The sequence below is a fragment of the Bison bison genome, unplaced genomic scaffold (assembly GCF_000754665.1).
Source record: "Bison bison bison isolate TAMUID 2011002044 unplaced genomic scaffold, Bison_UMD1.0 scf7180017864316, whole genome shotgun sequence".
In the NCBI taxonomy this organism is placed as follows: domain Eukaryota; kingdom Metazoa; phylum Chordata; class Mammalia; order Artiodactyla; family Bovidae; genus Bison; species Bison bison.
In genome coordinates, this window is record NW_011494888.1 from 3,697,019 (window position 1) to 3,709,274 (window position 12,256).

Consider the following 12,256-nt stretch of genomic DNA (forward strand, 5'->3'; position numbering starts at 1 on the left):
AGTCCGAGGGACTCTCAAGAGTCTTCTCCAACACCACAGTTCAAAAGCATCAATTCTTTGGCATTCAACTTTCTTCACAGTCCAACTCTCACATCCATACATGACCACTGGAAAAACCATAGCCTTGACTAGACAGACCTTTGTTGGCAAAGTAATTACTCAATCATAAAAAGAATGCGTTTGAGTCAGTTCTAATGAAGTGGATGAACCTAGAGCCTATCATACAGAGTGAAGTAAGTCAGAAAGAGAAAGATAAATATTGTATACTAATGCAAATATATGGAATTTAGAAAAATGGTACTGAAGAATTTATTTACAGGGCAGCAGTGGAGTAACAGACAAAGAGAATAGACTTACAGACACAGGGAGAGGGGAGGAGAGGGTGAGATGTATGGAGAGAGTAACATGGAAACCTACATTACCATATATAAAATAGATAGCCAGTGGGAATTTGCTCTTACGTCTCAGGGAACTCAAACAGGGGCTCTGTATCATCCTAGAGGGGTGGGATGAAGAGGGAGATGGGAGGGAGGTTCAAAAGGGAGGGGGTATATGTATACCTATGGCTGATTCATATTGAGAATTGACAGAAAACAACAAAATTCTGTAAAGCAATTACCTGCAACTAAAAAATTAAACAAATTTATAGCTAAAAAAAAAAAGAGAGATAGTGTTTCATATACAATAAGGTGATGAATACATGGGTATATTCATAACAAAATAGTAAAAACACCAAAAATTTATTAAGTTACCAAAAATTAAAAAAACAACTTGCCACATCAAGAGTGCTTGAAAATACCTGTGTCCTCATATTCTAAGATTACTAATAAGTTTCACATTTTTGTTAGATTTTAAAAAAATGATTATCTCATTCTATTTTGGATTTCCCTGATTACAAATGAAATTGAGCTTCTTTCCTATGGTTATTAGGCATTGTATTTTTTTTCCTATGAATTGTTTACCTTTTGTACTTTTCATTAGAAGTGTGATATGTCATATTTATTTACAGAACCCCTTTACGATCAATATAAACAGTTTTCCTGGTGGCTCAGATGGTAAAGATTCGGCCTGCAATGTGGGAAACCAGAGTTTGATCCCTGGGTTGGGAAGATCCCCTGGAGGAGGAAATGTCAACCCACTCTGGTATTACTGCCTGGAAAATCCCATGGATGGTGGAGCCTGGCAGGCTGCAGTCCACAGGGTCACAAAGAGTTGGACATCACTGAGCAACTTCACTCACAATCAATATCAAAGATATTTATAGTGTGCAACATTAAGTCAACCACCCTCATCCACTGGCACCTACACCCTTTAAAAAAGGCCCAAACAGAAAAATCAACAATTAACTGGAGACTTTGATATCCACTTCCAATAATGGATAGAACAATTAGACAAGATTGACAAATAAACAGAAGATTTCACCAACACTGTACACTAACTAGACCTGACAGATGTTGAGTATCCTGCCCTACTACAGAAGAATACACATTCTTCTCATGTGCACATGAAAAACTATAAAACAAGTCTGAATAAATTTTAAAGAATTAAAAATCACACAAAGTATATTTTTGACCACAATGAAATGAAACCAGAAGTCAGTAACATACAAAAATTTGGAAAATTCATAAATGTGAATATTAATCAATGTACACCTAAAAATGATGATGGGTGAAAGATGAACTCACAAGACAAGTTACCAAACTATCAGATGAAGGAAAAGGAAAACATATCAAATCTTCTTGAGTGCAGCTAAAGCAGTGTTTAGAAGCAAACTTATAGCTGTAAATGCCTGATAACAGAAGATTTGAAGTCAGTTCTTTGGAAGGATTGATGCTAAAGCTGAAACTCCATTACTTTGGCCACCTCATGCGAAGAGTTGACTCATTGGAAAAGACTCTGATGCTGGGAGGGATTTGGGGCAGGAGGAGAAGGGGATGACAGATGATGAGATGTCTGGATGGCATCACCGACTCGATGGACATGAGTCTGAGTGAACTCCGGGAGTTGGTGATGGACAGGGAGGCCTGGCGTGCTGCGATTCATGGGGTCGCAAAGAGTCGGGCACGACTGAGCAACTGAACTGAACTGAACTGAACTGAATCTAGCTTTTCACTGTAAGAAACTAGAAAAGACCAAACACAAAGCAAAAAAGAAAAAAAAAGAAAGAAAGAAAGAAAGCACAGATTATAGAAAAAGTAAACACAATATAGAAAAGCAACAAAATCAGAAGTTGATATTTATGAAAATATCAAAATATTGGCAAATCTTTAGCAAAACTAACAAGAAAAATAGAGGGAAGACTTAAATTGCTAAAATCAGAAATAAAAGAAATGTCACAAGGGATTACTCAGTACTTAGGCATGTGTATGCCAACAAATTGGATAAACTAGTTGAAAGGGACAAATTCCTAGAAACACAAAATCTACTAAGGCTGAATCAAGAACAGATTATAAAAACAGACCTAGAACTAGTAAGAAGAATGAATCAGCGATCAAAAACCTCCTGACAAAGAAAAGCCCTGAATCTGATGGCTTCACTTTAAACCAAACATTTAAAGAACACCAATCCCTCTCAAACTCTTCTCACAACTGAACACATTCTATGAAGCCTCTCTATGATGACAGCATTACCTGTATAAAGTCAGACAAACACACTTCAAGAAAAGACAACTAAAGACTAGTTTTCCTATGTTGTTGATGCAATAGTTCTTAACAAAATACTAGCAAACCAAATGCAGCAGCATACTAAAAGAGCTATACACCATGACCAAGTGAGATTTATTCCTGGAATGTAAAAACAGTTCATATATGAAAAGCAACCAATGACATACACCACATCAAAATGAAGGGGGAAAAACTCACATGCTCAACCTCAAATGATGCAGAAAAAGCATCCACAAAATTAGCACCTTTCTATGGTTAAAAAAAAAAAAATCCAAAAAACAAGCATCTAAGGAAACTATCTCAATATAATAAAGGGCACATATGCAAAATCCATACCTAACATCAAAATAGTCAAAGGTGGAAAAAACTTTTTACCCAAGATCAGGAAGATGCCCACTTTCACAGTTTATATTCAACACAGTAGTGGAAGTTCTAGCCAGAGTAATTAGGGAAGAAAAAAAAAAAATTCAAAATGGAAAGGAAGGATCAAAAGTATTTCTATTTAAGATGTTGTGATCATATACGGAACTCTCAAGGAACCTTGAATAGCCAAAAGAAATCTAGAAAAATTAGAACAAACCTGTAGTTCTCACAATTCCTGATTTGAAAACATATTATTGGGTTAGCTAAAAAGTTCCTTTGGCTTTTAAGTTAAAAAATAAAAGACATATTTTTAATTTTCACCAAGAACTTTATTGAATAATGTATTCACCATTTTGTTCCACTACCTTCTGCCATTTTGCAGGCAACTTCAAAATTCCATCATCCAAAGCTTTTATCTTTTTGAGCAAAGAACTGCTCTAGGTGCCTTCTACAGTCTTCCATGGAACTGAAACTTTTTCCATTAAGAGAATTTTATAAATACTGAAATAAATGGAAATCTGGAAGTACAATGTCTGGCTAATATAGTGGATAAATCAGAACTTCCCAGCCAAGATGCAACAGTTTCTGCCTGGTCACCAAGGAAACATGCAGTCTTGCGTTATCATGATGGAAGAGTATGTGTTTTCTGTTGACTAATTCCAGATGCTTTTTGGTCAAGTATTGCTTTTAGTTTGTCTAACTTGGAGCTGTACTTGTTGGAAATAATCAATTGGTTTTCCAGAAGGAGCCATAATAGAAGACTCCCTCCAATCCCACCATACACACAACATCACCTTCTTTGCATGAAAACCAGCCTTGGTTTTCATTTGCTTGGTGGTTCATTTTGCTTGCCCCATAATATCTTTACTTCTACATTATTGTACACTATCCACTGTTCATCACCTGTAACAATTTGTTTTAAAAACAGAATGTTTTCATTATGTTTAAGTAGAGAATCACGTGCAGAAATACAGTCAAGATTTTTTTGGCTTAATTTAGGTGGAACTCAAACATCAAAGTGATTAACATAACCAAGCTGGTACAAATGGTTTTCAACACTTGATTTGGATATTTTGAATGTGTCAACTATCTCCTGCATGACATAACATTGACTGTTCTCGACTAATGTGTTGATTTAATTGCTTTCAACTTCAACTGGTTTACCTGACTGTGGAGCATTGTCCAGCAAGAAATCTCCAGCATAAAACTTTGGAAACTACTTTTGACATATTCAGTCAGTCACAGCACCCTCTCCAAACACTGCACGTATTTTTTTTTTCTTGTTTTGCATTTCAGTTGCATTTTTACCTTTCTTGAAATTATAAAGCATAGTGTCCAAAATGTTGTTTTTTCCATCTTCAATATTAAAATAGCTACACAAAAATTCACCAATTTTGGTTTTTTATTAAATGCATACTGATATAACAGCTGTCACAATAAAATCTAACAAACTTGTTCTAAATGAACTTAAAGACAACTAAGCACTACTAGAGCCATCTTACGGAAAAACCAGAATGAACTTTTTTGCCAACCCAATACAAAAATAATCAAAACAGTGTGGTACTGTGATAAAGACAGACATGTAGACCAAATTAGTATAAGAGAATCCAGAAATAACACTTGCACAATGGTCAAATAATTTGCAATAAGGGTGCTAAGACCATTCAATTGAGAAAGAACAGTTTCTTCAATGAACAGTGCTAGGGAAGCGGGATATTCACATGCCCAAGAATAAAGGAGACCTTTTTACTTTACATCATGTATAGAAAGGGCTCCCCTGGTGGCTCAGCTGGTAAAGAATCTGCCCACCATGCGGGAGACCAGGGTTCAATCCCTGCTTTAGGAAGATTCCCCTGGAAAAGGGAAAGGCTACCCACTCCAGTATTCTGGCCTGGAGAATTCCAAAGGGTTGGACATGACTGAGTGACTTTCACTTTCACTTTCTCATGTGCAAAAAACAAACTCAAAATGGATCAATGCCTTGAACATAGGAGCTAAAACTATAAAACTTAGATGACAACATAAAACAAAAGCTTCATGACACTGGACTTGGCAATGATTTATTGGATAGTAACACTGAGAGAAAAAGAAAAAAATAGATACACTGAACTTGATCAAAACACAAACCTCTCTGCTGCTCTGTGACAATGTGGAGGGACAGCATGGGGAGGAAGGTGGGAAGTAGGGGGTTCAGGGGAGGGAACATATGTGTGCCTATGGCTGATTCATGTATGGCACAAACCATCACAATGCTGTAAGGTAAGTATTGTCCAATTAAAATTTTTTTAAAAAGTAATACAAGAAATCCATATGTTGATAGCCTTACCTACAACTCTAAATAAAAATAATTATACTCAAAAAAAAAAAATACAAACCTTTTGTATTTAATGTCCTTGTATCAAAGGACATTATTAACAGAAGGAAAAGACAACTCATAGGAGAATCTGCAAATCACATATCAGATAAAAGATTAATATCCAGAGCATATCACACACACACACACAAATCAAAAATTGGGCAAGAAGAAATAAATACATGAAGGGGTGCTCAATATCACTAATCATTAGGGAATGAAAACCAAAAGAAAAATGTGATATTACTTTGTGTTTATTAGGATGTCTAAGAGTGAAAAACAAAAATTAAAACCAGAAAATAACAAGTGCTGACAAAGATACAGAGAAATTGGAACCCTGGTGCACTATTAGTGAGAATGTAATATGCTATGGCCATTGTGAAAAACAGTATGGGGTTCCTAATAAAATTTAAAATAGATCCAGTATTCTACTTTCTATATGCAAAAGAACTGAATGCAGGGTCTTAAAGAGGTATTTACATCTACATTCATAGTAGCATTATTCACAACAACCAAAAGGTAGAAGCCACCCAAGTGTCCACTGGTGTATTAATGTATGAACAAAATATGCTATATGAATGTAATGGAATATTTTTCAGCAACAAAGACAGGAAACTCTGATATGTTACAACAGGGATAAACCTTGAAGAGATTATGCTAAGTGAAATAAGCCAGTCATAAAAGGACAGATGCTGTATGATTCTATTTATACTAGGTACCTAAAGTAGTCAGATTCATAAAGACAGAAAGTAGACAGTGGTTGCCAGGGGCTGGGAGGACAGGGAAATGGGGAGTTAATAGTTTAATGGGTACTGACTGAGTTCAGTTTGGGATAATGAAAAGTTCTGGAGATGGACAATAGTAATGGTTGCATAACAATTCTAATGTATTCAAATGTCACTGAACCATACATTTAAAAACATTCAACACGTTATGTATATATATAGTATTAATTTTTTTAAAAAAAGTAATTCAAAATAGATCACAGACTCCAAAATTAGGTCCCTTAGTTTCATGATAAGCTTGTATACACAATATTATCATCACCATCCATGCAAGAAAAAGTTATGGTGGACTCCATTAAAATAAAAAATTTGTGTTTAACAAAGAGTTAAACTTTTATGCATATATAATAGCAAGTAAATATAAAGAAGAGCCAACCTGAGATGAAGAATACAATGCATGAAATGAAAAATCCACTAGAAGGAATGAACGAGAGAGAATGGTACAGAGGAACGGATCAGCAAGCTGAAAGCTTAGTAGAAAAAACTAAAGCACAACTGAAAAAAGGAAGAACAGAAAAAAAGGAGCACAATGTAAAAGACCTTTAGGACAACATCAAGCATACTATAATACAAGTATTACAGGGGCCCAGAAGGAGAAAAGAAAAAACTTACTTGAAGAAACAATAGCTGAACATTTCCTTGACTGGGGACAGGAAAGAGACATCCCAAACAGTCCAAGTATCACGGACATCTGAAACATGGTCAACCCAAAGAGGACCACACCAAGATAAGTAGTAATTAAAATGGCAAAAATAAAGAGAGAATACTGAAAGCTACAAGTTAAGTACAAGTGAACTACCATAAGGCTATCAGCTGATGTCTAAGCCTAAACTAAGCAGATGAGAAGGGAGTGGCACAATATTTAAAATGATGAAAGGAAAAAGACCTACAAAGAATTTCATTCAGATTTGATGGCAAGATCAAAAGTTTTACAGACAAGCAAAAGCTTGTTCAACACCACCAAATCAACTTTACAAGAGTGTTAAAAGGGACTTCTCTAAGCTAGAAAACAAAGGCCACAACTAGAAACAAGAAAATGTAAAATGAAAAATCTCATCTGTAAAGATAAACACAAAGCAGCTAATAAATAAGCCATGTATAAAGCCAGCAGGGATAATTAGCAAAATCGGCTAGCAATAATTAGCAAAATCATCTATCTATGATAAGCAGATAAGGGATACAGAAAACAAAAAGATGTAAAATAGAATGTCAAAAACAGTAACTGTAGGGTAACAGGAATAAAATTGCAGTGTTGTTAAGATGTATTTAAACTTAAGAGATCAGCAACTTAAATACAGAAAGAAAGCGTTAGTCACTCAGTCATTCCGACTCTACAACTCCATGGACTGTAGCCTGCCAGGCTCCTCTGACCATGGGATTCTCCAGGCAAGAATACTTAAGTGGGTGGTCATTCCCTTCCACAAGGGATCTTCCCACAGTGTTCCAGGTCAGTTTTACTTCAAAAACAAAGAAACAAACTCATAGAAAAAGAGAGCCAATCTGTGGTTACCAGAGATTGGGGGGAGGGATTGCATAAGGAGGTCAAAAGGTATGAATTTCCAGTTATAAGTACTAGGAATATAACATACAATATGATACATATAATGAACACCACTGTATGTTATATATGAAAATTAAGATAGTAAGTCCTAAGAGTTTCATCACACAAAAAAATTTTTGTCTTTAACTTTGCATCCATGAGATGATGGATGCTCATTAAGTTTATTGTGATAACCATTTCATGATATATATATATATATATATAAGTCAAGTCATTATGCTGTACACCTTAAACTTACAGATGCTGTGTATCAATTATATCTCAATAAAACTAGAAGAAAAAAATTTGAAGCAAAATTAAAACTTGTGCTCTATAAAATGAAAATGGAATGGAAGTAAATATTTGCAAAACTCGTATCTGATAAGGCAGCAGTACTCAGCCTTTCTGGCACCAGGGACCAGACAGTTTTTCCATGGTGTGGGGGGTGGGGTTGATCTTGGGATGATTCAAGCACCATTACATTTATTGTGTACTTTATTGCTATTAATATTATATCAGCTCCACCCCAGATCCATTAGGCATTATTAGATCTTGGAAGGTTGGGGATCCCTGTGATAAAGGATCTGATATAATAATATATAAAGAGCTCTTAGAGCTCACTAATAAAATGACAACCCAATTTAAAAATGGGCAAAAGAAGACAAACAAGTGGTCAATAAGCACATGAAAAGATGCTCAACTCATTAGCCATCAGAGAAATGCAAATCAAAACCACAGTGAAATACCTCTTCCCACCCAGTTTAGGGGCATTACTGTGTAAGGACATGTTACTTGAGCAGTTAGCCATCTTGAAACCACCATGGGTTGATCCTAAAGACCAGAAGTCAACATACTGAAAAAAGCAAAGTCTGTGAATGCAGTGAGCCTTCGAGGCACACCAAGAGGTGATATTAAACTGCTAAGCTAAGCACACTGTTCCTGGACTTATGTACAATAATAAATCCCTTTATCAAATACATTATTGCATCATGCACACTTAACCTGTTAAAAATGAAAATATTTGAGATTGAACCAAGTCTGTAACTATATAAACTATCGTCTCTATTATACTTCTGAACAAATATATTCTAATTAAAAGTTGGTACTCCAGAGTTGGAAATTACTGCCATAAGATTCAGTCAGCCATCTCTGCATCACTATAAAAGACGTATGTGAAAAATGTTTCACTATGAGCCTTCAATATTTTAATAATTTTTACATATGCTTTTTGCCTATATCATTTGTACCTACCTGGTTAGTAAAATGCCCCATCAAAAATAATTTTTTTATTAGAAAGCTTTTAAAATACAAACACAAGGAGAAGAACACAAATGGTTTTAAAAAACAAGTAAATGACTATTACCTAAAAGTGTGCTTTTCTTTCTTCTAACATTATTAAATATTGAAATGCAAGTTGGAAAAGCAGTTTTACTGCCTATTTCTTCAGCTGAAATAATTTCCACAGAAATTATAAAAATTTTCTCAGTTCTACATTAAATAACTGAATAAATGACACAGTTGGTAAGATCAAGAATTCATAAGATATATATAAAATAACTTTTTCCTCATCAAGTTCTCCAACTTAATTTACCAATTGCCACCCAACTTAAAGCAAATCAAGATCCCAAGAACTGCTTTTGTAAATATTCTACTTCTATCAGGATTCTATTTTTTTTTTTATTTGAAAATATTTAGTTTTAATTAGAGGATAATTGCTTTACAATGTTGTGTTGGCTTCTGCTGTACAATGTGTATCAGTTATTAAATATACATATATCCCCTCCCTCTTGAGCCTCTCTCCCACCCACCTCCACCAGCATTCTTTAACAATAAAAATATTCAACTCCAGGGTGTTCCCTATCAGTCCAGGACCTGGCACTTTTATTGCCCTTAGTCAGTTTGGGGAACTAAGATCCCATAAGCCAAGCGGCACAGCCAAAAGAAAAACATCAATCACTCCAAGAGATCAATTCATTCAACACATATTTGCTGAGTTCTGCTATATGTCAGCTAGATTCTTAGAATAATAGTAGCAATAGAAGAAACTATCCCTGCTCCCACTTCATGTAATGTACAATTTAAAATGGAAATAAACACTATGAAGGACAGGAACACAGGTCAGGGACAGTCTATTACAAAAGGTCCTGAGATATAAACAGGCAAAAATTATCCTTTTACAGCAACAGACACCTTGATAAAAGCACATAACTATCATTTTATTCTAACTATAATCTTTTGAGATAGGAATTGTCCCCATTTTATAGATGACAAAACTCAGACGCACAGAATTTAAGGAATTTCCCAATTCACATGATTAATAAGTGCCAAAGCTGGTATTACATCTGGAGAGTCACATACCTCCAGAGTACATGCTACTAACCATTTGTATTACTTATACTGCCTTTCTTTCTCCACAAATAGAATCAGGACATACATAAAGCAGGTAGCCTGGACTACAACAACTTCAGTTAAGGGATAATAGAAGTCAAAGGTAGACAGTTTCTCAGGCAAAGTAAAGCATAGACCTTTATTTACTCACCCATTTCTTTCCCAGAACTAAGAAGTCTGCCCTAGACAGTGTGTACCTAGGTGAAAGATTATTTTCACCAACCCCTTCAACTGCTTTCCCAACATGGCTTGAAAAGTTCAGATGAATGAGGACATCTGACTTTTGTCAATCAGGTCATCTGCTGCCAACTGGAAAAAATATAAGGTTGTCCCACGCATAACCCCAAACTCAAAGATCATCGTATATCGGAACTTGTCAATATAGAAGCAAGAAGGAGGCTATCATACATACCAACTGAATAAAACTGAGAGTCCACAAAGAAATTCCTGTATCTATGTCCAATTGTGGAGAAGGCAATGGCACTCCACTCCAGTACTCTTGCCTGGAAAATCCCATGGATGGAGGAGCCTGGTAGGCTGCAGTCCATGGGGTCACTAAGAGTTGGACACGACTGAGCAACTTCACTTTCACTTTCCACTTTCACACGTTGGAGAAGGAAATGGCAACCCACTCCAGTGTTCTTGCCTGGAGAATCCCAGGGACACGGGAGCCTGGTAGGCTGCCGTCTATGGTGTCGCAGAGTAGGACACGACTGAAGCAACTTAGCAGCTGCACATCCAATTGACTGTTGCCAAAAAACAGTGTCAAATCCATTCAATGAGCAAAGAACAGTCTCTCCAACTAACTGTGCTTAAGACAATTCAATTTCCACATATAAAGAATGAAGGTGGACCCCTACCTCACACCACATACAAAAATTAACACAAAATAGATGAATGACCTAAGCTAAAACCATAAAACTCCTAGAAAACAGAGGTAAATCTTGGATTTAGGAATGGATTCTTAGACACGACTCCAAAATGACAAGCAACAAAAGAAACAACAGATATTGGGCTTCACTAAAATTACAAACTTTTAAAATGAACTGAAGACCTATGGAGAGAAATAAATTAGTAGTTTAAGATAATCAGGAAAGAAAAAAAAAACACCTAAACATAAGACCTAAAACTCTAAAACTCTCAGAAGACAACACAGAGGAAAAGCTTCATGATACTAGATTTGACAATGATTTTTTTTGGATATGGTACCAAAAAACACACAAAACAAAAGTAAAAACAGATAAAACTGGACTTTATAAAAATTTAAAACTTGTACATCAATGGACAAAATCAACACAGTGAAAGACAACCTATAGAGAAAACATTTGTAAAGTGTGCATCTGATAAGAGTTAATCCAAATAACCCAATTTAAAAGGAGGCAAAGGACTTGACTATACAGTTCTCCAAAGAAAATATACAAATGGCCAACACACATATGAAAAGATTCTTGAGACTTCCCTGGTGGTCCAGTGGTTGGGATCTCACCTTCCAATGCAGAGGGGCAGGTTTGATCCATGGTCAGGGAGCTAGATTCCACATGCCTTGTAGTCAAAACATAAATCAGAAGTAATATTGTAACAAATTCAATATAGATTGTAAAAATGGTCCACATCACAGTAAAAAATCTAAAAAAAAGAAAAGAAACACCCCATAATTTAAAAAACAAACAAACAAAAACACATGTCCAACATGCTAATCATTAGGAAACTACATAATCAAAATGAGGTATCACCTCACACAAATCAGGATGGCCACTATCTGAAACAAAAATATGTTCACAATTGCCAAAAAACAGAAGCAATGTCATGTTCATCAACAGATAAATGGAAGAACAAAACTTCTTCCATTACATATACAGAAAATGGAATTATTCAGTCTTGAAGGAAATCCTTATACATGCCACACATGCCTTCAACAATCTTAAAGACAACATGTCTTGAGGGCATTATACTAAGGGATATAAACTAGTCACAAAATGACAATGTACGTGATTCCACTTATGAAGTATCTAGTCAATACTTCGAAACTTAAGGCAGAATGGTGGTTAGCAGGAGTTGTGGTAAATGGGAAGGTGCTATTTAACAGATATAGTTTCAGTTTTAGAAGATGAAAAAGTTCTGGAGATTGGTTGCACTACAATATGAATATACTTAACACTACTGA

At 35.5% G+C, this 12,256-nt stretch overlaps 1 protein-coding gene across 2 annotated transcripts in view; it reads right to left on the minus strand.

The window, feature by feature from the left end:
* HIATL1 (hippocampus abundant transcript-like 1) overlaps positions 1 to 11,617 on the minus strand; it is a 121,782-nt gene extending 110,165 nt beyond the window's left edge. Inside the window, exon 1 of one of the 2 annotated variants that reach the window (XM_010852794.1) lies at positions 11,579 to 11,617. The gene's annotated coding sequence lies outside the window, so the exon portion shown is untranslated. The remainder of the gene's footprint in view (positions 1 to 11,578) is intronic. The other variant, XM_010852793.1, reaches the window with a different exon arrangement.
* Positions 11,618 to 12,256: the final 639 nt, after the last annotated feature.